The sequence below is a fragment of the Zonotrichia leucophrys genome, chromosome 1 (assembly GCF_028769735.1).
Source record: "Zonotrichia leucophrys gambelii isolate GWCS_2022_RI chromosome 1, RI_Zleu_2.0, whole genome shotgun sequence".
Taxonomy (NCBI): domain Eukaryota; kingdom Metazoa; phylum Chordata; class Aves; order Passeriformes; family Passerellidae; genus Zonotrichia; species Zonotrichia leucophrys.
The window spans coordinates 25,551,031-25,563,099 of NC_088169.1; the positions used below are offsets into that span (position 1 = coordinate 25,551,031).

The 12,069-nt window shown below is 46.6% G+C and overlaps 1 long non-coding RNA gene across 1 annotated transcript; it reads left to right on the forward strand.

Annotated features, from left to right (window-relative positions):
* The first annotated feature begins 371 nt into the window (after positions 1-371).
* On the forward strand, positions 372-9,758 carry LOC135446836 (uncharacterized). Its single transcript, XR_010439912.1, has 2 exons — positions 372-432; positions 7,861-9,758. It is a non-coding gene; the product is annotated as an uncharacterized LOC135446836 (long non-coding RNA).
* The last annotated feature ends 2,311 nt before the right edge of the window (positions 9,759-12,069 follow it).

The following is a 12,069-nucleotide window of genomic DNA, read 5'->3' on the forward strand; positions in this document are numbered from 1 at the left end:
TGGGCTGGCAGGAGGGTCCCTTTAGTGGGAGTGTGCTTCTCCAGGTTCCACCCATCCCAGACCGGGCTGCCCTTGCACTGATGGCGCTGTGCAGCTGCGGCAGGCATTCCTGAGCAGTTGTCTCCCAGGCCCCCATCTCAGCTTTCTCACAAGCCTTTTGTAGGCTACAGGAGCAAGGATGGTGTAGGGGGATAGAACATAAGTAAATGAAGGTGGTATAGAAAGTAATCTTAGCCCCTAAAGATTTGCAGCTGAGCCAATTATTAAGGAGTAGGAGCAGGCCTGATGTTAACAGGCCACACCTGTAGCCAGTCAGAAGAATGTTATAAAAGAGTGGATTGGGTGGCTGAGGGGAACTGGAGTCAGGTGGCTGCTGTGAGGAGAAGGAAGAGTCAGTGCCTAGAGGAGCTGCCTACAAGAAATATCAAGAAGGTATGGAACTCTAGCAATATGGAACCTTTGCTATGTAATGATAATAGAACTTTTGCACTATAATGACAACAGGGTGGGGGTGTGGCTGGTGCTGTGTGTGCACAAATGCGAGTTCCTGCAGCATGTCTGCACAGAGTGCACGGTGCTGCCATGGAATCAAGGCATGATCCTCCTTCTGGTGCCGCCTTTGGGGTTCCAGGGCAGAAGACTGGCAGGGCCACCACAGGTTATTGGGGCTGACAGTGTAGATGTCTTGTGTCTCCAACAGGGATGCCCCCAGCTCCAGCATTCCCAGCTTTCCATCTCCCTTGACTCCCCCAGTCCTGCTGCCTTGCCCATAAGGAGGAATCCAAAGCAGTAGGCATGTCCTCCTGTCTGGGGGTGAGTTTCTGTTTCCCCTTGCAGAGCCAGTGAGCAGGACCCTTCCCCTTCTGTGCTGTGCTAACCCTGTGGCAGCACAGCTTGTAGCTCACCAGCACAGCTTTCTCAAAGGAGGCTTTGTCCTGCCAAAGGGAAACACCTGGGTCTGCTCCTACCAGGCTTGCACTGATGTGATGCCACTTACCTGCCCTGGTAAAAGTGACTTTGTACTAAACACTCCGTTAGAGCCTGCATTATTTGAGAAAGGCCAGTTTCTAACAAGTGATGCAGATTTTAGGTGGACACCTTCTGCTGCAGACTGAGTGTTCTCTGAGAAGCCAGGTCAGGCCAGTGGACAGTGCTGGCCTTTGGTTCCTCCCCAGGTCACTCTATCCAAGATCTTCAAAGAAACAAGCATACAGAAAAGCTTTAGCATTAGCTTTAGCAGTAGGGATATAAAAGGAGAGATAAATAAGCAGCTGAAAGGAGGATATGGGTGAAGTCTCAGAGAAATTTATGTTGTGATCTACATTATTCCAAGTACTTGTAAGTGATGTGGGAAGAGAAGCATCCATCGTGAGGTGGGAGGGTTTGTTGGTCAGAGAATCATTGGATTGTTTAGGTTGGAAAAGACCTCTCAGATCATTGAGCCTGCCTGTTAAAGCAGCAGGCCATGTCCACCACTAAACCATGTTCCTAAGGCCACATCTGCAAAATTATCCCCAGGTATTGAACTGTGACCAGCTGAGACAGTTGCAGAAGATCTCATGGTACAAAGTAACTGTAAATAAAGGCAGAGGTGAAAGATGGTGTTACAACATTCACCCCAGGCCATGTGAGGAAAACAATCTTAACTACATACACACAAGTATTGATGGGCTCTCCATTTCCTCTAAATGCATAAGAAATATCTGATAGTGCTTTGAGAACGCCATTTCAGTGTTAAGGAGTAAAGAGACTCTTGGTAATTACTAGGAAGAGAAGGGAGCACAAAACAGCATGCATCATTACACTGTAAATTTATGATGCATCCTCTTTTCATATACTGTCATCTCATCTCAAAAGGTTATGGAATGGAAAAGAGGCACAGGAAATAACAAGAATATGCTCTATAGATCCACTTCAAAAAAGCACTGAACAGAATGTGATTCTTCTGCTTGGGAAACAGATGATTGAGGAGAAATATGATGTAGCTCTACAAAATTGTGTGCTGCATAAGAAAATTTATTCACTGCTTCTCACAGAACTCTGGGTCACCAAATGAAACCACCAGAGACAGCATATGAAAAGGAGCTCTTTTCAATGAAAATTGAATTTTCACAAAATACTGATTTTTTTTTTTTTTTTTTTGAGCTCATTGGCAACGGATATTGTAGTAGTCAAAATTATGAGCAGCTTCAAAAGTAACGGGACAAACTGATGGAGAGGAGGCAGTCAAGGGACATGGGAAACTGGTGTGCAGACACAGGCTCTGGCTGGGGCAGGAGCTGGTGGCAGACACAGGCAGCAGCACCGTGAGGAGCTGGGGCTGCTCCAGCCTGGGCAGAGACAGCTCTGGGGGCACCTCAGAGACACCCAGAGCCCCGGCGAGGGCAGGGACAGGAGGCAGCCGAGCCCTGGGCGGCAGGAGCTGAAATGGGAGGGCTCGGGCTGGCACGGAAACATTTCCATGAGGACAGGCAGGTCCTGCACAGGGAGGCTGGGCAGGCTCCATCCCTGGGGACTGTGAAACCTGGCTGGGCACAGCCCTGAGCAGCCTGGTCTGACCTCACTGCTGGCCCTGCTGGAGTGCAGGAGGCGCCTCCTGTGGTCCTTTCCAACCTGAACTTCCCAGTGTCCTCTTATCCTCTGATTTCTCCAAATTTCTCCTCTTATCCTCTGATTCTCTAATCCTAATTCCTTTAAGGACAAATTTTCAGAGGTGAGAAAGGGGGAAAATATATGGAGGAAAATATTATATTGGACAAGACCACCCCTGATTTGAATTCAATGCATCTGTTTATTTTTAATGTGTTCTTACAAAGAAATAAATGTAGACAGTAAGAAAAAAATTGAATTTTATAAAATTGCAGTACAGTTCTGGGGATAACAGAGCTCGTGAGGAGAAACCCTGAAGCCTGAGAGTGACCTGAGCCTTATGACAGTGTAAAACTGTAATTGCAGCTGATTCATGTCTGTCCTGAGGAGATTTTTCAATGAAGAGAAAGTAGTTTAAGGCATTCATTCTGTCTTGTACATCTTCAGCTGGTTCCTTTTGCAAGTTCCTATTACGCAGCCAATCAATCACTCCTGCCCTGTGGCTGCAGAGGTGTCAATGAAAGCCTTCAGCTCCCTGCACAGTCCTGAATGCACTCAGCGGTGTGTCAGGCAGAGAAAAAAACCAGCTCAGACCTGTGTTCCTGGGCTGAGTCTGTAGGTTTTGTGGCTGAGAAGATCTAGCACAGGTGTTTTCCAGAGAAACCTGAGCTACTGGATCTGAAGCATAGAAAACACAGATGTGTTTTTCAACTAATGTCACACAAGGCCATTTTCCACCTAATTTCAGCCCATGTTTTGGTACTGAGTGAATTCCTGAAAGGGTTGCAAGTGGAAACTACAGTTAAAGAGCTGTTGGTCTCTTGGAAGTCCCAGGATGATGTTTGATAAATGTCCATGGTGTGAGGAGGCTGCAGCTCACCTACTGGTGCAGAGCAGATGGACTGCAGGGTGGGAACAGTGTGAGAGACATTTCCAGACATTTCTTGGTTGCAGAGAAATCTCTGTGCTGTTCAGCAGTATTCATACTTTTCTCTTTTTATCTTGATAGCTTTTTGTAAGAAGGACAAACCAGCCCCACCACCAAGTGCTAGACAGATGCTGGCAAACATTTTTCTCATGCCATGGGACTCTCTGAGATAGTTGTGTGTTCATGAGTCACTTCATGATGATGCACATTCATTTTACCCTCAGATAAATTTTGGGCACAAGTGGGCTTTCCTGGCAGAGAAGAACACCTTGGTGACATTGCATCTGAAATCTAGACCTAGCACTGCCATCACAGAACCCCAGAGTCACAGGATGGGTCTGGTTAGAAGGGATCACTGTGGTTATCTCATCCAACCACCCTGCTCAAGAGGAATCATCCCAGAGCATAGGGCACAGGACTGTGTCCAGGCAGTTCTTCAATATCTCCAGTGAGGGAGACTCCACACCCTCTCTGGGCAGCCTGCTCCAGTGCATGGTGACTGCACAGCAAAGAAGTTCCTCATGTTCAGGTGGAACTTCCTGTGCCTCAGTTTCTGCCCATTGCCTCTTGTCCCATTGCTTGGCACCACTGAGCAGAGCCTGGTTCCCTCCTCTGACACCTCCCTTCAGATACTGACAGACACTGACAGAGTCCCCTCTCAGCTGTGTCTTCCCAAGGCTGAACAGCCCCAGCTCCCTCAGCCTTTCCTCACAAGAGAGATACTCCAGTCCCTTAAACACCTTTGCAGTTCTCCACTGGGCCCAGTCCAGGAGCCCTGTGTCTCCTTTGTATTGAGGAGCCCAGAGTGGGACCCCATTTTCTCTTAATCAATGCCTTGTTCCACTTTGTGTAAGAACTGGGGAGCAGGCTTAAAGCATCATGCTTTCCTGTCCCTGCACAGCAATGCCTGATTTCCTAGGGCAAGATATCACACTTCCACATTAATCCATATAGATGTTTCCCAAGTTTGATACTACACATCAAGCAAGAAATTCATTTCAGAGTGCAGGAGCCCTGTACTTTCTTTCCCACTCAAATCAGTTCCAAATGCTTCACTCAACAAGTTTCTCCTCTTTTCAATTACGGTTTTCCAGTGGTAGCAAATAAATTTATTTCAAACACACACACTTTTCTTTTCAATTATAGTATCCTCTCAAGTAATTTAATTTCTTTCAAGTCCTCAATTCACATCCAACTCTCTCTCTAGCAAATGTATACCTTGTAACAGAAATGCATTCCAGGCTCTATTTTTCCATGGAGGTTTCGTAAGGTGCTTTTTTTCCCCATTGCCTCTGAATTGTCTGAAGCAGTTCCACAAGAGATACTCGCTCATAACACAGGAAAGCTGCACCAAACAAAAGTGGCCTTTTGTTTGGGCCATCTCCTTTGGTTCCAGCAGCTGCTCTTGTCCAGCCACAGGAGGGACTGGAGTGCTGAATGTCAGAGCTCAAAACCTCATTTCAATAAACATTTATTCACTATGATTTGCAGCACTAGCTGGTGGGATAGTGAAGCCCAAGAAGGCCCCATCATTAGCTGCTGTAGTCTGGTACTGATCTCCACCTGGTCTTCACTGAGTAAGAGAATGTGGAGAAGGACCAGGACAGGGTTTATGAGGCACATGAGGTGTGGACAGGGGTGAAGGAGCTGGAGGTCAGTGACTTCCTTGGAGCTGAGGCTGGGATGACCAGCACAGTGTCTGGCTGCTCTGGGAGGGGGTGTCCTGAAATACTAGAAGACAAAGGAATCCTTGGAGGAGTGTCATGAAAACTGGAGGACAAGACAATCCTAGGAGGGGTGTTATGAAAGACTGGAGGACAAGGGAATCTGCACTCGATCCCTCCTGAGGATAAACGCAGGAACGAGGTGACCATTTGTGTTCCACATGTGCAACACTATATATTCAAAAGGGGAAAGGTGGTTAAAAATGCACATAAATTCATTACAACAAGCCCTAATTTAAACTGCTCGTGTGTCAGTAAGGGGTTCAGGGAGTGAGGCTGTGCATGGTTCTCACTTGGCATAGTAGAGATACGTAGTTGGGCTCTGGGGTATTTGTTAATTCAGCCCCTTGAGTCAGTAGCTTACTGAACAGGCATGAGCATTTCTCTGATGCTTTACTACAGCCACCTGTCAGAGGATGGGTAGAGCAGTCAGTAATCCACAGAGATCCCCAAGGAGCTTCTGCTGCCTTTGTTGGCTTAATCACAGCAGCTTTGATGATTCAGGCTTTCCTTAGAGCCATGTGAGGGTCACGAGAGTGAGGGACAGCTCTGCTGAGTCAGCTCTCTGAGCTCCAGCGACCTCATCTCCACAGCTGGCACCGAGGGACCGAGGTGCTGTGGTGTTTCCCTGTTCCCACCTGCCCCATCCCCTGGCAGGTCACCAGGCAGGCAGGATGGCTCCTCCCATGGCCCTGGGCAGATGGACCTCATGCCTGTGGTGGGCAGCCAGCAGCAGCTCCTGGTGGCCATGGCAAACAGAGGCTCACACTTGCTCTCATTCTGGACATTAAAATAGAAAGCACGTTTCTGTCTTCAGACTCCTCAGCTAATAGTGGTTTCTTTCTCTCTGGGTTTGCCTTTTATTGCACACTCCAACTGACACCCACTGTTTTTTATTGAATCTGTTTTGATGAGCCTTTTTTTTCCCTTTTCTTTAGTTTTTTGTTATTGTTTTTTGTTTGTTTGCTTGGGTTTTTATTGATAATTCTCTCTCCCCGTTTCACTGTGGTTTCAGTCCATTCAGTTGCTTCCTAGTTCTATAGCTGTGACCCAGGACCTGGCACAGGACTCAGACTGTGTCTCTGCCTATACAATACCATTTCTTTCCTTACAAAGGCTTGTTTTCCTAACATCTAAATTGTGCAGAGAGGCCCATATGTTTCCATAGCCCATGTGCTCTAAAGCATTGCAAACCACTATTTAGAAAGATTGCTCTGCAGTCCCCTGTGCAAGCCCAAACACACTCCTTGGCACAGTGCCTCTCCCATTTACAGAACAAAGCAGTCTCAGGGAGAAGGTTCTCAAGAGGGCACCAGAGCTGATGTGCACAGCAGAAATATAGGTGCAACCAGAGACCAACTCAGCCACTGTGCTCAACATGTAATAATCTGAAAGACAGAGACCTCCCACACCTTAAATGCCACACAAGGCACAGGCTGAGCTCCCTTTCCTGCAGTGTGCAACGATTAAACTCCTTCAGAGGTTCCTGAGTACACTGAAACCCACCTCTAGCCATTTGGAGCAGACAAGGGATTGTGTGGGAGTGCACAAAATGTTTGCTGGGGCTTCATTTAATGCCTCCCCCACTTTGCTTTTGTCCTTTCCCATTTTTCCTCTGTGTCAAACATCTGTTCTCACAACTGTCTCCCAATTTACTCCCCTCACCATTTGAGAGGGATTTTTGTTCTCACTGCACCAGTACACCTCCTTGAAAGCCTTGGTAGTGGGAATGCTGCGAGTGACTGGGGCTTGCTTGTGATTGGCCCCAAAAAGCTCCTGCTGTCTCCTGGCAGCTGTGGCTTGTGCTGAGCAGGGGAACTGCCCCTGGCAGGGTGGGGAACATCTGCTCCCTGCAGGCAACAGGGACAGAAGAGCTCTGTGCATCCTGCTGGGAACGGCCAGTGGCTCTGCACACCCTTGGGGTCAGGCACTGGCAAGGGACAGACAGACAGAGTAGTTGCTGGAAGGGTTCTTCCAACCTCTTGGCTGGTTGTCCTCCCTGTCATTCCTGTCTGACCCAGTTAATCAATTCCAGGGGGGGAATTGGATGTGGAATCTCTTCTTGCTCCAGAGTCTTCCTGCATCATTTAGGCTTCCACAATGCAAGGAAGCCCTCTCCAGCAGTGGGATCTCCTTCTCATCCTCCCTCCTCTGTGAGCTATGCACCTCCATTGCTGCAGTTTGATACCCTAAGTATTGTTTGTCCTTGTTTTGGTTTTGCTTTCTTTTTCCTAGCAGATTTGGAATATTCAGTTCTGGCTTATTTCTCTCTCACTTTGCTGGTGCCTCTTCACTTTCAGTTTTAGGGCATTGCCCAAGCTCTGCAGGTCCTCAGGGAGCAGCAGAGAATCCAGGGTGGGCTGAGAGCAGAGCTGCAGACAATAAATAGTGTAAGGATGAATGGGGAATCCTACACGTTCGTGTTGCCTGAGAAGTCAGAAGGGCGTCTTGAAATGAAATCTGAGATAAAGGAAGGATTTTTTTTTCAGACTGACATATTACAGGAGCAGGATATGGAGGAAGACTGTTCTTAAATGTATAATAAATCAAACTTTTCTTTCATATAATCACAGTGGGACACAATCTGTAACATTCAGAGTATTTGATATTTTCAAATAGGTTCCTATGGGAGAAGAGGAGAAAAGACAACATCTCAGTGTTACTGACACTCCATGTTGGAGCCGCTGTTTCCTGAACTTCTTTCAGGATGAAAAGAGGCAATCATGCTCATGTTTGCTGTCTTTAGTCCCACAGTACCCAGCTGACCTGTCCAAGAGGTCCCCTGTGCATGACTTGGTTCCTGCACTCTGCAAATGGAGTCCAAGGGATGATCCTGTTCTCCAGGCTCTGGATTCAGCAGGATTATTCCCTCAGCTGTTCTGCCTTTACTATTGGGGTCATGGCAGGCTTAACCTCAGCAGAGCACCAAAGACCTAACAAATGGAGCTTGTTATTCTGGGCTTGGTGCCACGCTAACCTGGTTACAGAGCACGCAGCTGGCACACAGCTGGGCAGGGCTGCTCAGGGCAGCTCATCCACAGCTGGAGGAACACAGGGCTGCTGCCCCCACCAAGCCTGTGCCATTCCCAGCAGGAGAGGCCTGGCACCAGGGACTGGGAGCTGCTGGTCCTGCTGTGCAGAGAGATCTGCCAGGGCCATGCTGTCCCTGCTGCTTCCCTGCCCTCTGGAACCTTCCATCCTGCAGCCCTTTGGCCCTGCAGGCCCCACAGCAGGTCCAGCACAACCCCACCTGCTGATGGGCAGGGCTGCCCTGCCAGGAGGAGCTGGCTCTGCAGGCACCTTGGAAATGTGGAGGTGGTGCTGCCACTGTGTCAGATCCTTGCTCCTTTTCACACCAGCATGGATAATGGTGATTCTCTAGCTCCAGAAGAGCAGCTGGAATACTCTTCCTCCTGTAAAACTGCCATCTACCAGATGTGGCAGGACAGCTGCCCCTATTGATGGAGGCAGCACTGCTCATGTAGAGAATTGCTGTGCATTCAAAAAAGGGATGATCAATGATGTTTTACTTGATATCAATGCAAGTCTGTACCTGCAGGATGATGCTCTGAGATGAAAAGTGAAGATCTATCTAGGAAATGGTGACGGTTTCAGTGAAACAGTGTCCAGCCCATCAGCTAATGGAAAACACCTCTGTGATTTATCAATACTAGAATTTCAGCTGAAAATGCAGACTTGAAATATTAATTCTGAATATAGTCCAATAAATAAATCCCTGGGCATTTTATTAGATATACTGTATATAAAAAATCCTAAGGATTTTACACTTCCTAGAATTTACAGGATTTTCTTGTTGGACATCTTATAGCAGGAAGAACTGCTTGATCTCAGGAACTACTGTTTAAGTAAGTACTTTTCTACATCATGCATATACTTTTTGCTTGGTTCTTCTTACATTGTATACCTGCCTGATTTTCATAATTTGTCTCTTTGGTATGGATTTTTAGAAAATATCTGTATTATACTGTGTGTCAAATATGAAACAGAATAAATTCAGTTCTAAGCTAGGTAGCTAAAGTTACTGACACGGGATCCAATTCACAACACCTTTCAGAAACAATGAGAATAAAGGGAACAAACCTCAACTTCTCTCCCCCATACAAAACCTGCAGGAACAATGAAGTTTGTGGCTGGAAAGCACAAGTGTCTTCGGTGACACTGAGCTGCCAGCCAGTACTTACAAACAGCACTTGACCCTTCAGTAACATCAAAAGGAGAACTCTTCCAATATGTGGTATTTCCTCTGCAGTAAGATTACATTGTACCTTTGCAGCAAAAGAAACTCAGACAAACTTATTTTTCTGCTTCAACTTACAGTGTTAGCTGGCAAGAAGAAATATAATTAAGACTATGCAACTTAATTTTGTGTTCAGCTTCAAGTACTTGGTTATTTCCCTGGTGGAACCCTGCTCAGATTAGTGATAGAGCCAGGGCACTTGTCTCCAGTGACTGCACTTCAGCCAGCTAAGCCTAATTCCTGCTGATCTGGGAATGGTTATCAAGTCCTGGATGTGCAGCTCCATCTCAAGGAAGCAAAGAGAAGTTACTCATGAACACTTGGGCTTTTTGGTGAGAGAGACAAATGCTCAGCTTTCATTCTTGTACCACAGGTGACATTCATTCTGCTTTTTGGGGTATGGGGTATGATTTTGAGAGTGATAAAGCTTTTAAATTGGATATTAAAAATTCCCATTCCCAGAACTGAAGTAGATGGTTCTTTTATAAATTATTCCACTGTATTAAAAAAAAATTAAAGCCAGATATGCTTTAAAAATAAACCATCTGTCTTAAACCAGAGTTCTTTTGATCCTTGCCTGTGAACAACCAGGCACCAATATGAGACAGGAAACTCTGGGAAAGGAAGGAGAGGTGTGAAATGTCTGGGAGTCATTAAGCAGTGCAGCAGAAATGTAGTTACCAGTTGCCAGGAATAGTAAATCCTGCTTACACAAGACTCTATTTTCCCCTCTGATTCAGCTAGGTCTCAAGGATTTTGGCTCTGTGAATCTGTGTTCCCCAATCCTGCAGCAGCAGCAGAATGGGATGCTCCCAGGGTACCATTTTCCACTCCTGCCTCTTATGCTTCAGCCTAGTTGCTGCACAGCACTGTCCAGCACAGGAAGGTGCCACTTCCATTCCTTTTTGTCCCTGTAGGACATCCACAACACTGTTCCATCCCCAGGTTACCTGACCCCAAACATGGCATCCAGGACTTCCACCCTGGAGCATCAAGAAATTAATTTTAGCTGTACCTTGACACAAAGCCATACTTGGATTTAGGGGCAAATAACAGAAAAAGAACAACAAAACACCTCAAACCCAAAAAATCACTTATTAGAGTGCCAGAGAAGGTGTGGGGGTTTTGTCACAACGGCCCCCACCAAAGGCACAATTAAAAAGAATTTCACTGGGTTAGTTACCAGCCTGGAGAACATGTATTGGCGTTAGAATATGTCATGGGAAGCTGCAGTGTGTGTCACAGGTAATGGCACCAGCAAGGGAGGAGTGCTCCAGCCCCCTCACCCTCTGCTGCTGGCCTGCATTCCCAGATCAGGGCGCCCAGAGGATGCACTGCCCTGGCTGTGCCAGCCTGGAAACACAGCCTGGGCACTCTGGGCTGGGGAAGGTGGCTTGTCAGAGGCTGGGAGAAAGTGGCAGTGCACACAAGGGGTGGAGATGTGTGCAAGGCTGCAGCTGAGAAGTGCGTGTGTAGCAGCTGTACTGGAGGTGTCCCTTGTGGGACAGTAAGGAATCCTGCTCTGTCTAGGTGTGTTTTCTGCTCAAGTTAATTCCCATGGTTGTGACGCAGCTCTTTTGGATGCGTTACATCTGTAAGGGGAATGGCAGAAGTTCGGTAGTGATTTGTAACTTGGCTATAAACAGGAAGGTGGTATTCAGTTTCAGACTGCAGGAGGACAATAGTTTGTTAAAGCAGTGAAATACACTATATTGCAGTGTCCTTTGCTAGCTTACGGAATGAGAGCCAGAGCAAGGATCAGGATTTGGTCAGTAAGATGCAAGACCAGCAGCCAGGAAAGTTCCCAGGGTGTGAAAGTTATTTACACCTGCTCTTGAGGCCAAGCCACATCTCATCTTAATCTAATATCTACCTCAAATGAAAGCATTCATCACCTTAGAAGTTTAGACTAGATTTTATTTGGAATCAGGGGATTGTTAAAAATATTAAGGACTCTAACTACGTAAGAAGTAGTGTAACACTTCCCTCTTCCCTCTTCCAATGCTGCTAATTTTAACTACTCAGTCAGAAATATTCTGTATCAAAATACTGCCTGAATCTGTACTGACTTGTACTTCTGCCAAAATTCTGCAAACGGTTTTGAAAAACAAAATAGGAAAGGAGCTACATTTAGGGGGAATTAGGGCAAAAACATCTGCATCAGCCAAAAAGAAATAAACTGAAATTTCACACAAAATTGAGAGTCAAAGTGATTATGAGGAAGATGGTGAGAGTAAGCAGTTACTGAGTTCCATATGACATTTGCAGTGGTGCTATCGAGTTACATCTGGCAGATGGAAAGAAAACTTTGCTTTTGGACATTTCCAGAACCAAGGTAAGACTAAGACAAAGCAATACCTAAAAAAAAAATGTTTGCTTGATGCAAGTATTGAGAATTCGAGACTTGGACACAAGGCCCAAACGTGAACAGTGCTACAGTACAGCTGCCCTTGCCAGGCAAAGAGCTGGTGATACTTTAGCTCCAGGTGTTTCAAACCCAGCAGCCTCTTCAGAACTGCAAAGCACAGCTCCACTCAAACAGCTCAGCACTGCTGTCAGCAGAATCTGAG